Below are 23,039 nucleotides of genomic sequence, written 5' to 3' on the forward strand. Positions count from 1 at the left end.
TGTTTATGTCAGCCCACTCCTGTAACCTATCCAGGTCTTGCTGCAATCTTTCCCTCCCTACTAGTGTGCTCATCTCATCCCAAATTTTGGTATCATCAGCGAATTTAAACAGGGTGCATTTCACCCCATCGTCCAAATCACTGATGAAGAACTTGAACAGCGCAGGCCCAAGGGCCGAGCCCTGCGGGACTCCACTGCCCATTTCCCTCCCGGGTTGAATATGACCCATCCACCACCACCCTCTGAGTACGACCCTTCAACCAATCTGCAATCCATCTGACTGCGTAGGCATCAATGCCACAGTCACCCAATTTTTTAATGAGGATGGGGTGGGAGATGGTGTCAAAGGCCTTGCTGAATTCTAGAAAGACTACATCCATGGCAACACCTGCATCCATTGCTTTTGTGACCTGATCATAAAAGACAATCAGGTTGGTCTGAAATGACCTGCCCCTAATGAAACCGTGCTGGTTGCCCTTGAGCATCATCCCTGAAGCCAGTCCATCACAGATGTGCTCCTTGAGGATCTTCTCAAAGAGTTTCCCGAGGATAGAGGTAAGACTGACGGGCCTATAGTTGCCCGGGTCCTCTCTCTTCCCTTTTTTGAAGATGGGGACCATGTTAGCTATCTTCCAGTCATCTGGCACCTGGCCCGAGCACCACGAGCTCTCGTAAAGCCACGCCAAGGGCCCTGCAATAACCCCAGCTAGCTCCCTCAACCCCAACCAGCTCCACCCTGTGGTGGAGAGCATCTGGACCCGCTGACATGAAGACGTCCAGCCCCTCCAGAAGCTCTCTAACCCAGTCCTCCCCAACCTGAGGTCTGGAGGCGTCCATCTGACATCACAGCTGGGAAGTCCCGGTCCCTGCACAAGAAAATGGACATGAAGAATTGGTTAAAGAGTTCCGCTTTCTCCTCTGGCGCAACCACCAGATTGCCCAGCATACTTTGCAGGGGCCCCACATTACCCGGTGCCTTCTTCATCCTCCCTATGTATTTGAAAAAGGACTTTTTATTATCCTTGATCTTGGACGCTATTCTTAGCTCTATGTCCGCCTTAGCTTTCCTGACAGCCCCCCTACAGGTCCAAGCAGAGGGGTTATCGTCCTCTTTGGAGATAGCATCCCCCTTCCACTGGGTGTACGCCGCCTTTTTAGAAGCAGGCATTCCCGGACGCCCTTGGTGAGCCAGGGGGGCTGTCGGGCACTCTTGCCCCCCTTGCTTCTTGTTGGGATGGACTTCCCTTGGGCCCTGAGTATCATTTCCTTAAGGAACGACCACTCGTCCTGGACACTGAGGTCTCCTGCCCTCAAGGACCCCAGTGCCTCACCCACTAGTCTCCTCAACTTGTTGAAGTTGGCCCTCCTAAAGTCTAGGGCTACTGTCTTCCTGCAGGCCCTTGATACCCTGCGCTGGATGGTAAATTCCAGTAAGCGATGATCGCTATCGCCCAGGTGGTCAAGAAATATAACAAAAAAGATGGGAACATTGTTGAAAACATAAACTTCCTGCATAATAATTCTAAACTGTTAAGGTGGTCATGGTTACAGAGTTCCTAAGCAGTGATCCATCTGAAATATATGCCAACTGGTAGCAGGAAGAATATATTCCCAGAAAGAATCATTATACGAGGAAGAAAAAAGGCAAATATACAGAACACCAAGAAGTGTCTGGATTTTATTTAGAACACAAGTAAATGGAGGGAAGCACGTGGAAGAAACTATAGAACTGTTTTCTCTGGAAAAAGTAGCAGACAAATTTATCATCCTTGTACACTACTAGTGCTTTTCAGCCACGCAGCATCATATGTCAACTCATTCAGGAACTGGATCATTAGGATTCATAGTATCTACAGATTAGTCTGCACACAAATCTCAGATCCAAGTCTGGGCTCAGATGACATTCACAAATTCAATCAATCACACTACTGGGCTAACTCACAATACCAAAAACTTTAAATTGTTCTGATCCAAATTTCAAACAATAAATGTCAGGCATTTTCAGAATCAGGCTTTTATTTTAGCTCTGTCTTGAGTTGTTTCTCTTGATACAAAGATAACACCAACTGTTTCGTCAAGTTAATCTGCTTTGCTTCAAATCAACAAAATCCTAATAACGTTTTATATCTGATTCTTGAAAACAAGAATGGCATGCAAGCAAAATGTCAGAGCAAACTGTCCCCCCTTATTCCTTGCAGATCCTTCTGTAGAATTCAGAACACACTCTGTCAGAGCCTTTGTTTTCAGTATGTACCAAGACAGTTAACAGAAATTGATACTAAGCTACTATGAGCTGGGAAATCGTTCTGAGTATAAGCATGCAAAAAAGAACACTAAGCGTGCACTCACTCTCTCAAGTTCTCTTTAAAATGTAAATTAAGCCAGAAAAATAATGAAAATTACAAGGCAGAGGTGTGATTTTTTTCCCCGGTATTTGTATTCTATAGATGTTTCCTCACAAGAATGAAGATTGAGACAAACTGGAACCATTTTTCTGCGAACAGCTACAGAATCTCAAATAAATTCAATTCCACCCAATGTGTCCTGAAGGTGATTTGCAATCTCTGATCATACCTATTGTCAGTGTAGTGACCTTGCTCAGTAAAACTGCATTGGATTCGACTACAGCTCACTCACATGGAACAGATTCCACTAAAAACTTCAAAAAAAGAGGGAGGTAAGAAACGGCAGGAAAAGACTGGAAATATTGTAGCCATGCTAAAAGGAAATTAGCACTCATTCAATGTTACAATAACATGTTAATTACAATTGTTGAGGGTAGGTTCAGTAAATTTGAAATAACTACATGTTTTTGAGTTTGGAACTGGAAGCCATCATAGTGACTGGAATATCCAATTCCTATTCAAAAGTCTAGGGATCAACTCAATTTTTAGAATCACTTTGAAAAATCTCATTTTTCATATGCACCTAACAGGAAGACCTATTCAGTTCCTGGGCCACACTGGGGTTCAATGAGACATCCTTAATGTTAAAGAAATGGTTCAGCTGGAGAGTAAAGGTAACAATACACACTTGGGGATGACCCACTGTGAAACTAAGCCTGTGGGGAACTACATGTAGAATAAAGGTGTTATAATTAACTCTCCATGCTAATTTGTTGACCTCAGGAGCATCACACAGGAGGGAATTTGACCCTATTAGTGTAGGTATGATCCAATAAGTCTGCTATAAGCTATGCTTTTCTGTTTGCAAAATCTTTTTTTCTCTTCATTGAACTAGGAAGTACACTTAGACTGCAAAGTGACAAATATTAGAAACCATAGGTACAAAGTCACTATAAAAAGCCCTGGAATCTTATTTCTAATGTGTACTTCTCTGTATCACTCTGACAGTGATATGAAAAAACGTTCTTTCATGTAGTGACCCTTTTGCCTTCTTCAGGGTTTGTGGTTTTGTTGTTTGACATAGTAGGTTTATACGTTTGAGTTCAGGCAGTAATTGAACACTACCTGCAAAAGGAACAACTTCCAGGTAGGTCATTACTGCCATTAATAAAATGTGGTTGCTAAAATCTAAAATGGTTGGGGTTTAACTCCTTGGTTCTTAAAATATTTTTAAAGATTTGCTATCATTTAAGCATCATAAGTGAGCTAAAGAACATTTCCTGTACAATTATTTAGTAAAGGAAACTACATGAGTTGAAAAGAAAGATGTTTTTAAAGACCTATTCATCCTTGAATAAGAATCAATTACAGTAAAATCCCTGTTATCCAGCACAAGTGGGGAATGGGGGGTGTCAGTAACCTAAAAGTGATGGTTACCTGAGGAATAGGGTTTCTGACCAGACGCAGAGCGGGGGTGGGGGGATGGCGGCTATGTGCAGAGCAGCAGCAGCACAGGATGGTGAGTGGCAGCAGCAGCGGCTGTGTGCAAGCTCCTCCCCCAACCCACCCCCACCAAGCAGGAGGCAAAATGGCACGGCCCGGTACCGTGTGCATCCTGCCACTTTCAGAACAGCACAGCTCCAAAATTATGATTAATAAGATATTGGTGAAGTACGGGATAACAGATTTTACTGTATTTGTTTTGGGGGGTTTAATTGCATACAAAATGTATAAAGCACTTCTGACATGGGACTGAGAACACTGCCATATTAAGAAAACAGATAATTGTGAGGACCAAGAATTTGAATAACAAGAACTAGAGAATTTGTAACAGCCTCAAACTGTGCAAGGAGGTAAAGGAACTTTTCAGAAGATAGCAATTGGGATAGCATGAACTATATTAGTTCCTGATATGACTTTGGGGGATTCAAAATAATCTGAACTACATGTGTATCAAAATGGGGAGGTGATGTCTCAAGTACAAGCACAGCACATAAACATGTGCTTAACTTTAATCTCTCCAAAATGTATATATTTTAATAAGTCAATGTGCTAGAGGCAAGATCTTTTATTAAACCAACTAGACAATTGCAAAAAATATATATTTATTTGCAAGCTTTCAGGCACACAAGCCCTTCCTCAGGCATCGGAGAAAGCAAAGATAAAGTAAATTTTTTCCCACATAGAAATGAAAAATCATATTGTACAGAAGAGCAAGAGGACAGTATAATTTCTCTTGGTTGGAAAAGTTCATTTTATACAAATTAGGCTTGGATAAAAGTTAGAGCAGTCTATTTACCTCAAAGGTGTCTGATGGCAAGCAGGATGTTGAATTATGCTTCTTTCTTATTATAATGTTTCATCAGTGGTGGAAAGGTTATCTGGGGCAAGGAATTTCTACTGTGTTGAGATTGCTGTGCAAGTATGCAAATTTGGCTTGAAACAAAACACTGGAGAAGGAGTGTCAGCTTCCAGGTCTCAAGGTGTTAAATTTTGCTTCCTTCTTGTAAAATGATAAAGTTTTCATTTCAAAATTACAAAATTTTAAAGCATAAAATGGCCCTGAGTGTCACTAAATTAGGACCTAACTGAATCAGCTTCACCATAGTCAGAGGTAAACTCTTTGGCTAGGGACAGAAATTACATATAAACTAGTATAGGTGATCAGAAACTGGTTCATAGCAGAAGTTCGATGCACATAAACTGCTTTCAAAATGGCCAAAACCAGCTTCAGATGAATATGGATGGATACAATGTTAGACTTACCGTATTTTTCGGACCATAAGACGCACCGGACCATAAGACGCACCCCTCCTGGAGCCTCAGTCTCCACGGCAGCGAGTCCCTCCTTCGGACTCCTGCCCCGTCTGTTCTGGCCGGCCATTTTTATTGCCGGCTCCCGGCCACCGGCACGGGCGCCAGCTTCCGGTCTAAACAAGCGGCGGATGTCCCGCTCGGGCTCCGCTGCCTCCGCGGGCAAGCTCCGCCCCGTCTCCCTGGGACACACACCTTCGGACCATAAGACGCACCCTCGTTTTCCCCCCACTTTTGGGGGGAAAAAAGTGCGTCTTATGGTCCGAAAAATACGGTAAGTGATTTAGGTGAAATTGGTTTATTGAACTTCTGTCCTCTCCAGATGCAACTTAACTTACAGTCCCCTAGCATCCTAGGATACTTTGTACCTCCCCCACACACCCCTGCCCCACCTCAGGGTGGGTGGGCTAGCCTTGGCCTAAGCTGTCTGCTCTAACTAAGCAGGACAGCATGCTCTAGTACAGCCCCCTACCTTCCCCCAGCTCCTGCCCCGGGCCTGAAGCAGACTGTGGCTACATTTCTAGAATCAGAAGTGAATTCCTGTTCACTTGCTTATTGGTTCAATCTACCCAGTTTAAACTAATCTATGAAGATTGAAATGATTCATCCTTGGGCTTTGTACCTGTCTGTACATAGCATTCATCACAAACTCAGACACTTTAGTTTATCATTTTGCGTTTCAACTCTTTTCCAGTTCTTTAGACCCAAGAATATAGTGCAGCTTTCCTTACGGAAAGGTATATGCTCACCACTAGAAAATATAAAAACCTGGAAAAAAGGCATTGTGGCAAAATTGCAGAATTGCAAAAGATGCATTTGAGAATTCCTGCAGTAATCCAGGAAGTGCCAAGAAGGTTTCAGAGGAAAGGGAAATAATATTTTAAAAATAAGTTAAAACTTACTTCTGGGATGAATGCTTTATGTATCCTGATTAGAGAGAACATTGAGACACAATAAATCTGGGCTTAACACAGTTTTCATTACAGCTTTGCAGATCTCACTATAGCTGAGCACTATCTGCCATAAAGAACGACAGACAGGTGGGTCATTATTGCCATTAATAAACTCTGACTTATTAATTCTTTCTTGTTTTGTTCTGTACCCTCAAACTTGTAGGCATTTAAATATGTAATTAAATGTTACCTGCCACCCCCGCTGTGCTGCTCTCTAAATAGTGCCAATTTCTCAGCAAATTTTACTTGAGTAATGAAGTGCTGCCATCAGCAAGTGATTCTTAATACTCTGCAGCCCCAAGAAATATATTACGAATTTTGTACAATCTTTAAACAGGGTAGAAGAATTAACCATTTTATTGGCTGCAAAAAGTATATGTTCCATTTTTTATGTTGATGAAGGGCCCAGGAACAGCTTGCTGGAGAAAAAAATACCCTCTGAGCAGCCCAGAACATGGAGATTTAAAGAACCTACAGAACTTTACCACTCACAAGAGGGCTGTTTTTATAACCAACAAAACTGTGATTTCATTAAAGAGTTTTATCATATGCATCATTACATAAACTGCCTCCTTCTTGCCACACAAATTCCCACTGAGATCAATTGGGCAGGTGTCCAATTCCCAGCATAGGGATTTGATACAATAAACAGCACATGTAATAATGGAAAAGAGTTATATTTCAAACAAATTATGATTTCTATTGAATTGCACATGCTGTGCATTACTCATGAAGGACCTTCGTTCTTTGCTCAGGTCCAAAATCCTTTTCCTTGCTCCAAAAAGAGGCTTGGAGAACTCTATAAGGAGCTTTGGTCACACTCTGCTGAGACGAATGTCTCGATCACAACCACAGATAATCCAAGCCAAGTTACTGACGGGTTTCAAAAGAGTCCCATCTCTGCTTGCCAGGCCAAAGTCATTAGGGTATAAGCTATCCAATAAAATGAAAGGGGAGCTTCTGTTAAGAATCCCTGAAAATACCATAGCAGGAAAAAACACTGTAATTAATGAATACAGGTAAGACTATTTCTCTGAGTCATTTTTATGCACTGACAACTACATTACTCATCCTATACAATATACTCTGTGTAATATGCAGTATGTATTAAGCTAAATCCCATTAAAATTGGTGATACAAACTTTTATCAAGTGAAATAGAATTCTGAGAAATGAAAATATTATGTAGAGACACTAATGGTGAAACTACACTTTGCCAGTTGTTCAGTCTGAACCACAAAAATATACACTATCAGCCACAGCATGTATTTAAACACCATCTATTATGTCCCAATAGCTTGCTCAGATGCTGTTTATATGAAATGACCTCAGTAGATTTCTTAGTAAACTTTTTCATGTATATGGGTATCTGCTTGTCATTGGCTAAACCTACATTTTGCAATGTTAATCATCAGCTCATGTTGCCCAGCTGAACACTCAAACATCAGGAATTGGTATAACTGAGGCTGTACATACAGCTTTCAGTGTTAAGTAATAATGATTGTGTTCACTATAAATGTTGTTATTTGTGAGGCCCGATGAAATTAGTCATGGAGGTGTTGATAATTCAGGTGCCTTAGCCAAGAGATCAATTTATTTGACTGGGTTTAGGCACCTAGGATACCTGTACAGGCAATGGGGAAATGTAAGTTCTTTTTCTAAAGCGGTTTGGAGCCTATACGCTCTATACGCTGAGTGAGGAAAGGCAGATTCCTCTGAAGGACGATTCCAAAAGCCCAGAGGGGCTTAAAGAGAGTTTTATGCAGGCATGACTGTTAATGTCACCCAGGTCTCTTCCCCAGTAGGCAGGAGTACCTGTAGGTGCCTATGAAATTAAGTTGAATCTGGCCCTCAATGATTTCCTCAAGGGTAGGAAGAAAGTCAGAGACATAGCTGAGCTGGAAGTCCAGAAGTTCCTGGGTCAGAGTTCCAGGCTCAATAGTCAGGTGTAAGGTTCAAATGTCAGGTGTGCTGCAGGGTGGAGGCTGGCTGGGGCCCAGGATGGCTCAGTGTGGGGCGAGCCGGCAGGCTAGTGGGGCTGCCTTCTCCTCCCTTTCTGCGTTCTGTGGAGCCCCTGCACTGAGGCACATTGCACCCCAGCCAGCTGCTCCGTGGCTGGCTGGAGAGCAGCGTGCCTCAGCATGGGGGCTCTGCAGTGAAGCCCCCATACTAAGGCACATGGAGATAGGAGAACAGCCAGCCCAGGGTTGCCTGCTCGCCCATCTCAAGGCACAACTGCACCCCAGCCTGCTAGGGAACCGCTGGCTGGGGCTCCATATGCCTCAGAGTAGAGGCTCCACTGTCACTTTGGCATGCCTTGTGCCACTTTTTTCAGGGTTTTTTATGCTATTAGGAAATTCCAGTAGCAAATTTTTCACTGTCACTGCAAGTTAGCAGCCCTGCACATGGAGTAACTTGCAAAACATGCAGTTTGTGGTGCTGCAAAATAGTTTGCAGCACCACAAACTACACATGCTTGCACATCTGGACCCAGTCCTATTGACTCCAATGGAAGTTAGATCAGGTACTAAGGAGTAATTTGGGGGATTTCAGTCACATGACCAAGAGACCCACAAGCTACGCAGCCTCAGATACCATTATTTTCAGGACAAATAATCCATAAAATGAGAAACAGCAGACCCCAAGAAAATACCATAGAACTGTAGCCCAGAGTTGGGGAGCACCTGGACTGATAACAGCCCCTGCATAGTGCATACCCAGCCAAGCTGGGCTCCCTTTTAAGGCCAGCAGGCTGCCTTTAGGTGGGTTACACCTCGATGCACACAATGGCACTTTTTGGTGTTGTTTTTGCAGAGCCAGAGGTAAAGTCAGAGGCGTTTCAGGTTCACCCTTTCTCATGCTTTCAAAATGTATAACGTGATGTTGGAAAGACAGGGAGGGTGAATAGTATTGGGAATAGTTAATGGCCCCTGATATGAGAAGGAAGCTGGGCTTGTGCAGGATGTTAAGGAACTAGGGAGGGGACTCCCCTCGGTGAGAGACAAGGGAGGGTTTTGGAGGGAAGTGGAACAGCCACAGCCCCTTCATGGGAGGGAGAAGTTTGGCCTGGGAGGACCCTCTAAGGGCAGGACAGGGAGGAGGTTTAATTAATACTGGATTGTGTCTCTGCCCAATCAGTGTCCAGAAGTGGTAGGCTCAGGCTGTCCTCACCTCCAAACACCCATTCCCTGCATGGATTTGTGCAGACTGTCAACCCTAAGGGCCTTGTAGAATCCACCATGAGTTGGAGGAAGGTCATGAGTTCTGGAATGGCAACTTTGCCTATTGATGTCACACTGGGCAGGGGTTTATGGCAAGAAGGGGATAACATGCCCCCAGATACACAAAAGATGGCACTTTCCCCCCCTTTTCTCCTGTATTGATTCTCCTCTTCTGCCTCTGTTGGAGTTACAGCCAGTGAAAACCCTGATCTGGTTAATGGTAGGTCAGTGCCTAATAAAATAGCAATCATCTCCAGTCTTATCCAAGATGCAGCCACTCACCTTGAATGTATCACTGACACCTGGCTAAACAAGGCTTCTAGGCCAGTGTTTTCCCAGATCGTTCCAGTTGGAAACTCAGTGTAGCATGGGCCTAGGTTTGGAGGAGGGGGTGGGGGAGGGATAGAGCGAGGGGTGAAGGGAGGGATCAGAGGGACAGTGTCTTCAAGGAAGACCTGGCCCATTGCCGAACTTGTCCATCATAGAGCCTATCCCCCTCATGCTCAAGACTGGAGATAGTTTAGGGATTCTGCTAGCTTACTAACTGTGTGAGGTGGATGGTGACAGCCCAGGGGAGAATCAGGGGGCTTGGACAGAGAGACAGTGGGAGAGGTGGCTATGGGGGGCTAAGGTGAATTTTGGGGTGACTATAGCCCCACCCAACCCCTTCCTAGCACCTCACCTGCCTCTAGGAGCTATTGGTCTGGACATGTCAGTGGTTTCTTGATGACATTCCTGAACATCAGATAATCAGAGTCCCTGTATTTACATTTATCTCTACATATGCTTTACTTCATGGGTTGGTCCAGTTACTTTGTGAAGGCCATGAAGTCCCACTTCATCCTTGAAGAGCCAACTTTAACGTGGATGTTGAAGTCCCCGCAAGACAATAAATCTGTGTGCCTTCAACATCGCCTTCAAAGCCAGCACAAACTACACATGAGGGAATCAGCTGTGTAGTTGGGTGGTCACTGTCACAAACTAATAATATACTGAGGTGTTCACAGAATGTCATGCACATTTCTCTGAATTAGGTTCACTGATAAAATGTGTCTGTGCCTGTGAACAGCTAAAGATAAGTTATATCTAATATTATTTTTGGTATGTGTGTGGCAGAAGGACACCTCTGTTTCTCCTCAAAAACTCTGCTCTGTGACAATTTGGTTAGGATGGGCCCTGCAGAGGGTACACACTTCACAGTTGATTGTTATCACTGGCAGGAAATTACCTATCTCTCTAGGTAACCTGAGCTGGATACATTTCTGAGGGAGAGGGGAAACCTGCTGTCTCTGCCTATGTGATTGGCATCGCATACCTGGGTGAGGGGCTTGGACTCCCTGGTGAGCTAGAGACTGCCAGTCTGCCCAGCAACTAGCGATGCATTTGAAATTGGTTGGCTGACAGCCAACAAGTGTTGGCCTCCATTGGACCAGGTAAATGAGGTCAGAAGGACTATATAAGGACTGCCCAGGAGGAGGGGGCAGCAGCCATGACAAAAACTCAGAGAGAGAGAGGAGTTGGACCATCTGAAACTTGTGCTCTCTCTCTCAAAACTCATGATCAAGGAACTGCCTGCCTCCAGAGGGAATCTCCACATGCCTCTGGATGATACTTGTGAGGAACAGTCAGCATGGATTCACCAAGGCAAGTCATGCTTGGCCAACATGGTTGCCTTCTATGATGAGATGACTGGCTCTGTGGATGTGGGGAGACCAGTGGATGTGGTATACCTTGATTTTAGCAAGGATTATAATTAGGTCTCCTACAACAGTCTCACAGGGTGGATGTGAGATGTAAGATGGATAGAAAACTGGCTGGAGCGTAGGGCTCAGAGGGTAGTTATCTAATTGGCAGCCTGTATCAAGTAGAGTGCCCCGGGGTCAGTCCTGGGGCCAGTTTTGTTCAGTATCTTCATCAACAACCGGGAAGGTGGTATAGAGGGCGCACTCAGCAAATTTAGAGATGACACCAAGCTTGGGGGAATAGTAGATATGGTGGAGAGTAGGGCTAGGATTCAGAGTGACCTAGACGATTGGAGAATTGGGCCAAAGGGAATCTCATGAGGTTCAACAAGGACAAGTGCGAAGTCCTGCACTTAGGACAGAACAATCCCATGAACCACTACAGGCTGGGGCTGACTGTCTGGGCAGAAGCTCTGCAGAAAAGGACCTGGGCATTACAGTGGACAATAAGATGAATATGAGTCAGCAGTGTCCCCGTGTTGGCAAGAAGGCTAAAGGCATACTGAACTGCATTGGTAGGAGTGTTTCCAGCAGGCCAAGGTAAGTGATTATTCCCCTCTATTCAGCACTGGTGAAGCCACATCTGGAGAATGTATTCAGTTTTGGGCCCCCACTACAGAAAGGATGTGGACAAATTGGAGAGAGTCCAGTGGAGGGCATTGAAAGTGGTGAGGGGGCTGGGGCACATCAGTTCTGAGGAGAGGCTGAGGGACCTGGGTTTATTTAGTCTACAGAAGAGAAGACTGAGGCAGGATTTGATAGCAGCCTTCAACTATCTGAAGTGGGGTTCAAAAGAGGATGGAGCTACACTGTTCTGAGTTGTGGCAGATTACAGAACAAGGAGCAATGGTCTCAAGTTGCAGCAAGGAAAGTTTAGGTTAGATATCAGGAAGAATTTTTTCCGTAGGAGTGTAGTAAAACACTAGAGCAGGTTACCAAGAGGGGGTGGAATCTCCATCCTTGGAGGTTTTTAAGATCTGGCTAGACAAAGCTTTGGCTGGGATGATCTAGTTGGGGATGGTCCTGCTTTGAGCTGGGGGTTGGACTAGATGACCTGCTGAGGTCCCTTCTATCCCTAATTTTCTATGATTTTATGATTTTTTTGTAGCAGCACAAATCCCACTGGAAGCTGGGGCAGCTTAAATAGGAGTTGAGATAGAATGCAGATGGCTCTTGATCTGTGCTGAAGCTGACTGATTGTGCCACAGTTTGTTCTTAAAGTACCATGTCATGGCAGCAGCAAACATGCTTTTCTTCTTCACTGCCACTGCATCTGCAAAGTATCACCAACTAGAACTGTTCCAGGTGGTGATCGGTAGGCCTGTGCAAAGCGGCTAGTATTGGCTTTGGATTCAAATTCACCGATTTGGGGGACAGTGATTCAATTTGGTGATTCAAATCAATTCGGCCTAATCTGGTTCAGAGATTCGACTGCTGCTGAATCAGCTGAATCTCTGAATCACACAGACCCCATATCCCGCCCGCTCTCAACGACTGCCCTGCCCACCCAAGCTCCCAGCTCTTTGAAAAAAAAAGCCCCAACTCACTGGCTGCTGCCAGGCAGGGGGTGATCCCCACTTCCTCATGCTGCATGGTGGGCTCTGTCATGAGCCCCCTGACTCCCGCTTGCTCCCCCAGCCTTCCATGGCTGCCCCACCTGCCCCAGCTCCCAGTCTTTAAAAGAAAATCAAACAATTAAACCCCAGACTCACGGGCTGCTGCCCAGTGGGGGGCAATCCTTGCTGCCCCCCAGTGCTCCATGCTGAATGGTGGGGCTCTGCCACAAGCCCCCAGAAGCCCTCAGGCTACTGTAGCAGCCAGCAAGTGTGGGGTTTTGTGTTTTTTTAAAAGGCTGGAGCTGGGATAGGCAGGGCAGCCATGGGGGGACTGTGACAGTGGGAGGGGATCGGGGGGGCTCGTGGCAGAGTCCCCCATGTGGCATGGGGCAGTGGGGGGCAGCAGGGGTCGCACCCCCACTAGGCAGGAGCCAGTGAATGGGAGCTTTTTTTTAATGGGAGCTGGGGTGGCCAGGGGATGAGGCCTAACGGGGGTCCTCCCATGGTCCCCTCCCTGCTCCTCCAGCCTCTACTCTTCTGCCCGCTACTTACCAGCTTGGAATCCAGCTCCATCTCCCTGCTGCAGCGGGTGGAGTCTGCCCAAATCACTGAAGATCTCCAAATCTTTTCTGAATCAATTCAGAGAGCTTTGAATCAATTTGGACCTTTTAATTGGTCCCCTGATTCGATTTGGATTCAGAGATTTGGCCGTTAAATTGAACCAAATCTGCTCCACATCGGATCAGCACCCAAACTTTCACACAGCCCTGGTGACTGGTTTGATTAATCTGCCATATCTCTGCCCAGAAACTGAGTCCTCTTTAGTCCTCATTTATGTATTTGTTACCTGCTTTGGAGACAAAAATCTCTGTATCTGGCATGGCTCTGGGATTACCACTTGCTGCTAAGGCAGAGTTTGGGGTGAGAGTGCTTGGTCTTGTATCAATCATTTAAAACTTCTATTTCTCACTGATGAAGAGGATATACTTGGGGGCATATGAATTCTGAACTGGATTTGTGCCTGTCATGGATTGTAAAGGCTAGCAAGGGGAGACTGAGGTCACCACTGATGGGGATTATCAATGCCGCCTCCCTTTGGAAGAGCAAGGTGATACATGCTCTTAAGTCTGTAATTGTCCAGCCCTTGTTCAAGAAGCCATCACTTAATCTTGACTTCTACTCCAGTTATACTCCCCGCTTTTTGCTGTAGGTTATTGAATAAGTGGTCATGCAACAGGTCTAAGGGTATCTGGATGTCATTGGTCTCCTGAATCCTAGCTTTCATCCTGGATACAGCACAGAGACTGCTCATGGCTTTTGTTGATGATCTTCACCTACAGATAGACACAGGAAATTACATCCTGATGATCGTTGTGGCCTCTGATACAGCTGACCATGAGGTACTTGTGAAACATTTACATGACCTGGTAGGTACTCATAAGACAGTTCTAAACTGGTTCTGCTGTTTCTTAGCTGGAAGGTCCAAGAGCATGGTGAGTGTTCTGTAGCCCTTTAGGACCCATCCTATGGGGTTTCCCAGAGCTCCATCTCATCACTCCTCCTGTTCAATAAGTATGTGAAGCCATTGGGCAACACTCAGTGGAGATTTAGAGTGAGGTGCCATCTAATCAGTATGATGATGACACCCAATTCTACCTCTTCTCCTCTTCTGACCCTGGCCCCATAATCTCAGTCCTTTCCCAGTGTCTGGCTGCAGTTGAAGATTGGATGCAAATGAACTGATTGACATTGCATCCAAGCAAAATAGAGGTAATGGTGGTGGGTAGACCACCTAACTTTGGAAAGATTGGGATACCTATCTTTAGTAGGATTCAACCTCTCCTTGTCATTCAGGTGCACAGGCTTAGGATACTTCTGGATTTTCTCCAGTCCCTGGTGGAAGTGGTAGTTAGAAGTGCCTTCTACCCACTCCATCTGGTGAAAAGGCTGCAACCCCTTCTCTCTAATTTGGATCTGGCCACCATCATCCAGGCCTTTATAACCTAGAGGCTGAACTAGTGTAGCACATTCTCCTGATGCTGCAGTTGATGCAGAACACAGTGGCTCACCTTCTGACATAGACGGGTTATAAGGAATGCATAACTGCAGTGCTCCAGAGTCTGCACTAACTCCCAATAGCTTCCTGGGCACAATTCAAGGAGTTGCTCTTCATCTACGAAGCCCTAAGTGAGCTGGGCCCTATGTAACTAAGCGACCATCTTCTCCCGCATACCACATCATAATCCCTAAAGCAAGCTAAAAGCAAACACCTCCAAGTACAATAAATGTCAAGGCTGTTTGGTAAAAATGTAGGGGAGGTCATTCTCAGCAGTCATACATCAGCTCCCTCCCCCTTGAAATCTACCAGAGCCCAAGCCTGCCCATCTTTCACAAGTTCTGTAATATCTTCATATTTAGACAGGCATTTAGTACAGAGCTAGGTTGAAATATTATTTCATAGGTCTCTGTTTTCATGTTACTATTTTAGTTCCCCTTTAAGTGAATTTGATATCTTTTATTACACCAACTTAAATAGTTGGGGGGAAAAATTAAGCGAACTTTCAGGTTTAAAAGCCCTTCATCAGGCTGAGAAAGTTTCTGCATTTGGTGTATGCTTTTCCTGGATGGAATGAAAAGTAAAGAAGCCAGAGACTGGGCTGGGCTGCATACAAGTTAGGCAGTCAATGAAGATGTAGATTGAGGAGTCAGTGATTGAAAGACAAGCTGGGCAGGGGGGGAAGAAAGGGGATGAATAGTGGAGAGGTACCTGGAGAGTCAGATGTCAGGCAGGCTGTAAATCTGATGTCTATATTAAGTCCATGATTTTTAGTATCCAGGAGGCTGATGAAGTGGAGTATATAGGCGCGTCTGAGAAGTGTTTTGTAAGTTTCCTTTGAGGATTAGAACTGAGAGATTGGAAAGAGAGTGGTTTTCTTATGAGAAATGTGCCCCCACAGGTAACTGAGTATTCTTGTCTTTGATAGATTGCCGGTGTGCATTGATTCTGGTGCGCAGCTGTTGTTTGGTCTTTCCTCAGCCTGACAAAGAGTTTTTAAACCCAAAAGCTTGCTTAATTTTTTTTTCCCCCAACTATTTAAGTTGGTCTAATAAAAGATATCAAATTCACCCAAATAACCTTGTCTGCCTATATCCTTAGACCAACACGGCTACATCCTACACCCCCTGCAGAAGTGAAACATCATACTTGAAACAGAAATACCAGAACTTGAACTTATGCATATCTCTACAAACTACTCTTTCCTTGTTCAAGCTTATCTCGAAAACTGCTTCTAATGCTCAGTGACCTTTGATGACAGCAATTCTGTCTTCTGGGAATTGAGATTGATTTTCCACAGCTAACCATGGGAAGATCCTTTGCCTGAGAGCCTGCAATAATGCCAGTGGCAGAGATTTGAAGGCAGTAGCTTTCAAAAGAGGTAGATCCTTCACTGCAGTGTTTACTGGCACCAATTAATGGCTGACAATTTTCCACCCTAGGCCCTAGAGACAACTTGTATTTAGAGACAGATGGAGAGAAGCAATCTCTGCAAGTGCATGGGACAATCTTTTGAAATGCTTCAAGTCTTGCAGAAGGCTATACATAAATCAAAAGTTAATCACAAATTCTTGCTAGGTTTAGCGGCAAATCTAGGAGCCCTTTACAGGCTGCAGCCACAGGATGTTCCATGCTATTCATTCCTAATGCTCTTTCCTTTGTTCATCCTTTTGACTCTGCTATCTTTCATCACATCATGGGGCCAAATTTAAAAGGCTGGAAACTCATCCACTGAGATGTGCAGGTGCTTAGCAACTCTAAAGATTACAACCACTGAACTGCCATTCCCCTGTGGGTTTTCCTTCACAGGCCTAAAATTCTATGCCAAGTTTCAGTTGGGGGAAGGGGAAGTGATGCCAGAGCTCCATTAAGTATGAAAAGATAGCTTGACAGAAAAAATAGATGCTATGCAGCAGTACATATAACAAGTAGTGCTAAAAGTAAAAGAAAGCCATTCATATGAGGCTGTAAAGAAACACACAAGCACCCACAAAGTTACTGAGACAGGCTAATTTGGATGCCTCTGAATAGAAAATTAAACACAGCGAGACCTTCCTAGTTTGAAACACTAGTCTTTTGTTTTTTAAAGCAAAGTAGAGAAATAAGTAAACCTGGCATATGTGGAAAATGTATCTCTGTTTCTTTTCCCCCTTATCTACAGTAATTCATTGCCTGCCATGAAATCTGAGGTACTGTCTTGCCAGGTGGGTGTTTGAACAGCTGGCTAGGTGTTGAAAGAGAGATGGAGTTTATGTTAATGTATTCACTTGATTGTACTGTATAAAGATTCTAGATAGACTACATGAAATGAAGCCTTGGGGGTTTTTTTAGGGAGAGGCTATAACTATAGTCTTAGAGGTTCTCTATAAAGACTGTACTATAATTGCTGCTAACCTGGTGGGAATGCATGCCCGGTGGGACCTTTTACATGGAGAGACATTAGAATGGAATGCAGATAAGTGTATTTTTAAAAATGTGCCTGTGCCAGTTAGAAAACCATAACGGAAGGGCTGAGACCTGCTAATGACTTGAGCCACTTAAACACAGAGAAGTGCTGGGATGCATATTTAACAGTCTTCCATTGCACTAATCTCTGCTGGCAGCGGAGTCAATAAAAGCTCTACAGGGAGTCTGAACACAGTGTGATTTTACTAGCCAAATAAATCTTTCCCATCCCCACTATCGTTATTATCCTCCTGAAAGTGTATCTATCCATTGAAATAAACATATAATCAAGATTTATGTTGCAGAATATGTCCAGTCTGAAAACATTTAGCAGGGAATAGCCACAAGTCATGAATACAATTTAATGTGAATCACCCATTAACCCAGAGAACAGGGTTAGTCTTTTCTAGAAAGTAGGAATGTGCATCATACAGAAAATTCTATCTTCCAAGCTCCTGCCTGACACCGTCTAATCCAAAGTCTATGTAAACACTCATCAGAAGTGGGTTTTTCTGAGATGTCCATTGCTGAACTAAAAAGGCCCTGCTATTAATAGCATTAGCATAACCTCAGATAGTTCAAATTCAGTGTTCAGACTAGATAAAGGACACCAATAGCAACAACTGGATGAAGATAAAGGGCATGAACACTTGAGTGTTAATGGCCAAAAATCAAAGGCTGATACAGACTAGATGAAATGTAATGAATTCCTCAGAGCTTATCTGGATGGTATATTACAGGCCAAGAGAACTTTCCTACAAGGTTGCCAAGTCCTGCTCCAAGTAACTACCCAGCAGAGCAGATATAGAAATATAGGACCTCCTGGTTCCTTTAGCCCTGCCCTAGCCTTTCTCAGTCCTCATGACATATAATCCTTTTCGTCAATTAATCAAGGTCCATCTTAAAACCAGCTTGGCTCCTTCCCCCTAATACCTCTATCAGGAAGCTGTTCCAGAATCTTATTCCACCGAAGGTTAGAAACATTTTTCCGGCTTAAATTTTTTCTAACTTACAGCTAAGTTATCCCCATTTGTTCTTTCCCAAGTTTCTCTTTTATCTTCAGTAAGTCTACTCCCTCTCTGGTGATTCCTGTCTGAGGAACACTCTGTGGCAGGGTGTCCTTCCAGGGGTGGCTGTGAAGCCCCTGGAGTCTCTGCAGCCCTCCCTTTCTGGGCAGTCATCCCTTCATTACTCACCATGCCTTGATGTTTATTGCTTTTATGAGGCAGGCTGCCCCAGGGCTTCTCAAATTGCTCTCAAATGAGCACTAGATGCCAGTGGTTCCTACCTTATGGGCTAGTTGCATGGCTCCCTTCCTTCCCTATACTATGCCGTATACCTTACAGATGGCATCCTCATTGATGTTCTCTTTTACTTATCCCCTCATCTGGGATTCTTAGACCCTCACTGGTCTCACACAATCAGCCCCTTAATATGGGCTCTGGACCAGGAACCTCCTCCTGCCCTTTGTTCCTCCCCAAACCTCCATACTGCTTTAGCTGTCCATTTTTGTGGTGGTGCTCCAGAACTGCAGTCCTGCTGCTGAAGTGGTGTTCTCTCACCAGGCTCCAGATCGTACTGCCAAGCTTCTCTTAAGGCCTGGGCTTATACCTGCTGTTAGCCCAGCCCTCCTCCTGAGTCATATTCCCTACCTTAAGTAGAACCAAGCATCAAGTGCAGGTAAGATTGTACATGTTTAGGAAAGCTTTTCCAACAGCACAGATCTGCTCTGCCTATAACCACCACCCAATGAACCCCAAGTTTCCTGCAGTTGCAGAGTTCTGTATGTTCATTACCCATGAAGTTGTGAGCTCCTAAATGGAAGTTTTTCATTTCGTTCAGTCTGAGGCTAGGAACAGACATGGCGTTTGTCCCAGGAAAGTTGTGCTTGTGTTTGTTCCAGAACAGAAAAGTTCTGTGATTAGCATGTACATGCATTGCCCTTCCCATCAGGATCTAGTGAAGAGTGGAGAGTACTGCTACTTTTCTGCCATTGATTCAATGATGCTGTTATCACTTCTTACCCCCATGAACCTTTTTAGGGTTTGTCCTGGGACAACAGGCATGGACATCTGAACAACTGCACTTTGTCCTAGGAGAAAATAGGATAAATATAACATTTGTCTGTAACCTAACAGCAACCCTTTCTGGCTTGCGAAAGAATGTCACAAAAAACTGGTGCCCCTCCTGAATGAGATAGCCAATGCAGCAGTTAAATAAGAAAAGGCAAATCTGCCTGATGAACACTGAAGAGTTCAGGAAACATTGAAAAGTTTTTTTCCAGGGAAACATCAGTTTTAACCCATTTACATCCCATTTCAAAACTCTCACTCTGTGGAAAGCTCATGGAGAAACAGGAAAAAAAGGTTAACTATAAACTCATCTAATGGTAGCTAATATTCAGGTCTGGCACAATCTGGAATCAGGCCTAAACATTTCCATCATTTTGGCGCTGCCTAACTTTGATTGCTTGAATTGTCAACCTCCATAACAAACTTATACATATTTTATGTAATTTGCTTTTACAATTGTTAGAAAATTTAGGTTCTGTCAACTCGAGTGCTTACAGATGTGGAACCCTTTCCCTCCCCACCGTCCTTTACTTTCAGCTTGGTGTGCCCCCATGCCAAACACAGCACATGCCCAGAACAGAAATCGTATCAGTTTGACCTGGCTCTCCCAGCATCTGCATAGCTCACATACTTCAGCAGGGCTTTTTGGCAATTTTATCTTATAGCTTATTGAATCAGTGATTAGATAAAAGCACCAAAAAACCCGGCTGAAGCATGAGAGCTATATAGACATGATTCCTCTTCTAGTAAAGCATTGTTTCCGCCCACCCCTAACATCTGTCAGCACTTATGTATTTGCAATAGAGGTTTCCCTCAGCAACCATGGGGGTTAGGTTCCTGGAAGTTCCCACAGTTGGCAAAACCACAGTTAGTAAAACCAGAGGCTTATGGGAAAAATGGGGTTGGGTACTTGAATGGGGCCCTGGCTGGGCTGGGCTGGGCTGGGTTGTGGGACCATGAGAGCCTGGCGGCAGCAGGAGCTGCCCACCTGCACCCCTAGATGAGCTAGTAAGTGGGGGGAGAGGGGGACTGAGGCCCTGGGAGAAAGGAAGCGAGGCAGGGCTGGGGCTGCTGCTCAGCTGGGTGGCGCGTGGAGCTGCCAGGCTCCAGCAGGGAGCAGGATGGGACTCAAACCAGAGGCAAACACAGGAGACACATTGCCAGACCAGTGCAGGGCAAGGAGTGGTGGGCAAGGAGATCCCCAAGTGGCTTCTCTGCTCCCTGCTGCACCAGGTCATGGGGGAGGGAAGCAGGGCAGCAGGGCACACTGGTGATCTGGCCTGCTGTTACCTGCCACCATGGGTACGGCAGCTGATCCCTGGGAACCTTGTGAGATGAACACATACTGGAGGAAGGAACAGTGTAAAGGGGTTGGAGCCCCATGAGTAAACTGTGGGAATGGTGTAATGGGGATGGAGCTGCATGGTGTAAAGGGACTGCTACACGAGCCAACCCAGCTGGGGCCTGTGCTCAGCCTCCCCAAATTTTTTTCCCTCCCTCTGCCTATGAGTTACCACAGAAAACTGTGGTTACTCAAAACTGTATACAGTGGTAGGCAAAATGGTATATAGAATATTAACTGTGGATAATGAAAACTGTGGTTAGCAAAACTGTGGTGGGGAAAGGAAACCTGTAATCCCTATCTAATTAGGTTTTGAACCCTCAACTGATAGCATAAACTTATGTCACTTTGAAGTAAAGGACTAACCATAACTGTGGGCATCAGGATAAATTGTTTTCCTCTGTGGAACACCCATGGAAGAAGAATACATGCCATAGGAACTGTGAATCACACAATTTATGTACCAGTGTGTGCACCATGTAATGGCCAAGCAGATAGATGTAGTACAATCTTTCTAAGAGGACGGGATAAGGGTCTTATATTAGCTGAGTTTACCAAAGCCAGTGAGGGAACTTAGTTGTGCAACCAGACATGAATGATAGCTTTGGAACTCTCAACCCTGCATACTATGCATAGTTTAGATCACCAGATTATGAAATATAAAAATATGGGTTTTTAAAGGGCACTAAAATATTATCACCCGCTAGCATTACAAGGAAGAGAGGCCTATAGAACTCCTGATCTTAGATTTCCCAGTTCTCTGAAATTTCTGAAGGATATTTTGTGGGGCAATGCTACTACAGAAGTTGTTTTAGTACGAAGGCTCTAGAAAGCTCTACAGAGAAGAATGCAGACTGAAAAAAAAGCAATTAATAAATTTCAGGCTACTTTGAGTCCTCCTCCTAAATATTTATCAGAGCTCTAGGTTACATCAGAACCATGTTAAAACACAGGTAACATATGTCTATGTCTAGACAATATACCATAAGCTGAATGGTTTGAGCCAACCATGTCCTCTTGTTGCAAAAAAAAGGCAACAGCATACTGGGTTGCATCAACAGGAGTGTCACTTGCAAATCAGACAAAGTGATTCTTCCACTCTGTTAAGCACTGGCAAACCTTCACTTGGAGTAGTATGTCCAGTTTTGGGCCCCACACTTCAAGGAGGATATGGACAGATTAGAAAGACTTCAGCACAGAACAACAAAATTATTAGAGCCCTGGGAACTAGACTTGTAAGGAAAGGCTGAAAGAAATATGGTTACTTAGTCTGGAGAAGAAAAGACTGAGACAGAAAAGTTTTCAAACCTGAAGGGCAATTATAGAGAGGATGGGGATGGGCTTTTCTGCGTGGCCGTAGGAGACAGGACCAGAAGCAATGGGGAAATTTAGGTTGGAGATTTAGAGAAACTTTCTGACTATGAAAGTGGCCAGGCACTAGAACATATTACCTGGGATAAGTACAGACAGTACAAAAGCCAGAGGCAGAATCAATTCCACCTAGGCAGCTTCCTCTGAGCTACATAGGTTCAACAGATAACCAACTGAACTGACATTCAGTTTTCAATTGCAGCAGCTGAGGCAAACCAAGCTGTAGAGGAGCAGAAGAATTTGCCTCTGCTCCCTGAGGCTGCCTTAGGTTGTCCCTGAGACTCACAGGGGCAAAGCAAGCAGCTCTCAGGTTTGTGAGGGGGGAAATTCCCCTTAGCTCCATGGGGCTGCCCCAGGCTGGGAGGCCCTGGGCTGGGGTGGGGAGAAGCCCCCCAGTCAGGGGCTCCCCAGTGCTCCCATGCTGGGCACCTGGCACAGCCTGGAGAACTCCTTCTCTGCCTCTCTTGTGGCAGGGGCTGAAGCAATCAGCAGGTGGGAAGGGAGTTCCCCTCAGCTCCCTAAGGCTGCCTGGCTAGGGGACCCCCAGCTGAGGTGAAGGAAGCCCCCTGAGGTGGGCCGCTCCCTGGTGCCCACATCCCTGGGGCCTTGAGAACTCCTTCCCCCTCCCTCCTGTGGCAGTAGCTAAGACATGCAGCTCTGCTGGAGAGGGGGAGGTGGGAAATTCCCTCACCTCCCTGGGCTGCCCCCACAGTGCGGAGGGGGGAGGCTTCCAAGGGTTGAAAAGCCCCAACCTCAGGGTCTTTCCATACCCCATGTGCTTTGTAGAACCTGGCTAGGAGGTCTAGGAGTCTGTTTCCCTGCCCTGCCCCATCCCTATGGGCTGATGGATGCAGGCAGGAAGCAGGCTAGGGAGCAGAGGAGCGAGGCAATCCCTGTTCCACTGCAGCAGGTGGCATAACTCAGGGATGCAACACATCCTGGGATGCTGGGGGACTGCGAGTTAGCTTGAACCAGGAAGGGATCTGGGGCAGAATTTCCATAAACCAGTTTGTGCTAAACCAATTAAGGCTGATACAGACGACCCTCACCATTTGTGCGGGATATGTTCCTATGATCCCCATGAATGGTGAAATCCACAAATAGGTTCATGAATGCAGTGCCC

The 23,039-nt window shown here is 45.1% G+C and overlaps 1 long non-coding RNA gene across 1 annotated transcript in view; it reads left to right on the top strand.

Moving 5' to 3' along the window:
• Positions 1-3,819, top strand: part of LOC109306724 — a 21,092-nt gene extending 17,273 nt beyond the window's left edge. The window contains exon 3 of the long non-coding RNA XR_002100090.1: positions 3,705-3,819. This is a non-coding gene — a long non-coding RNA (uncharacterized LOC109306724). The remainder of the gene's footprint in view (positions 1-3,704) is intronic.
• Positions 3,820-23,039: the final 19,220 nt, after the last annotated feature.

This window comes from Crocodylus porosus, unplaced genomic scaffold, assembly GCF_001723895.1.
Source record: "Crocodylus porosus isolate Cpor-Errol unplaced genomic scaffold, CroPor_comp1, whole genome shotgun sequence".
NCBI lineage: Eukaryota > Metazoa > Chordata > Crocodylia > Crocodylidae > Crocodylus > Crocodylus porosus.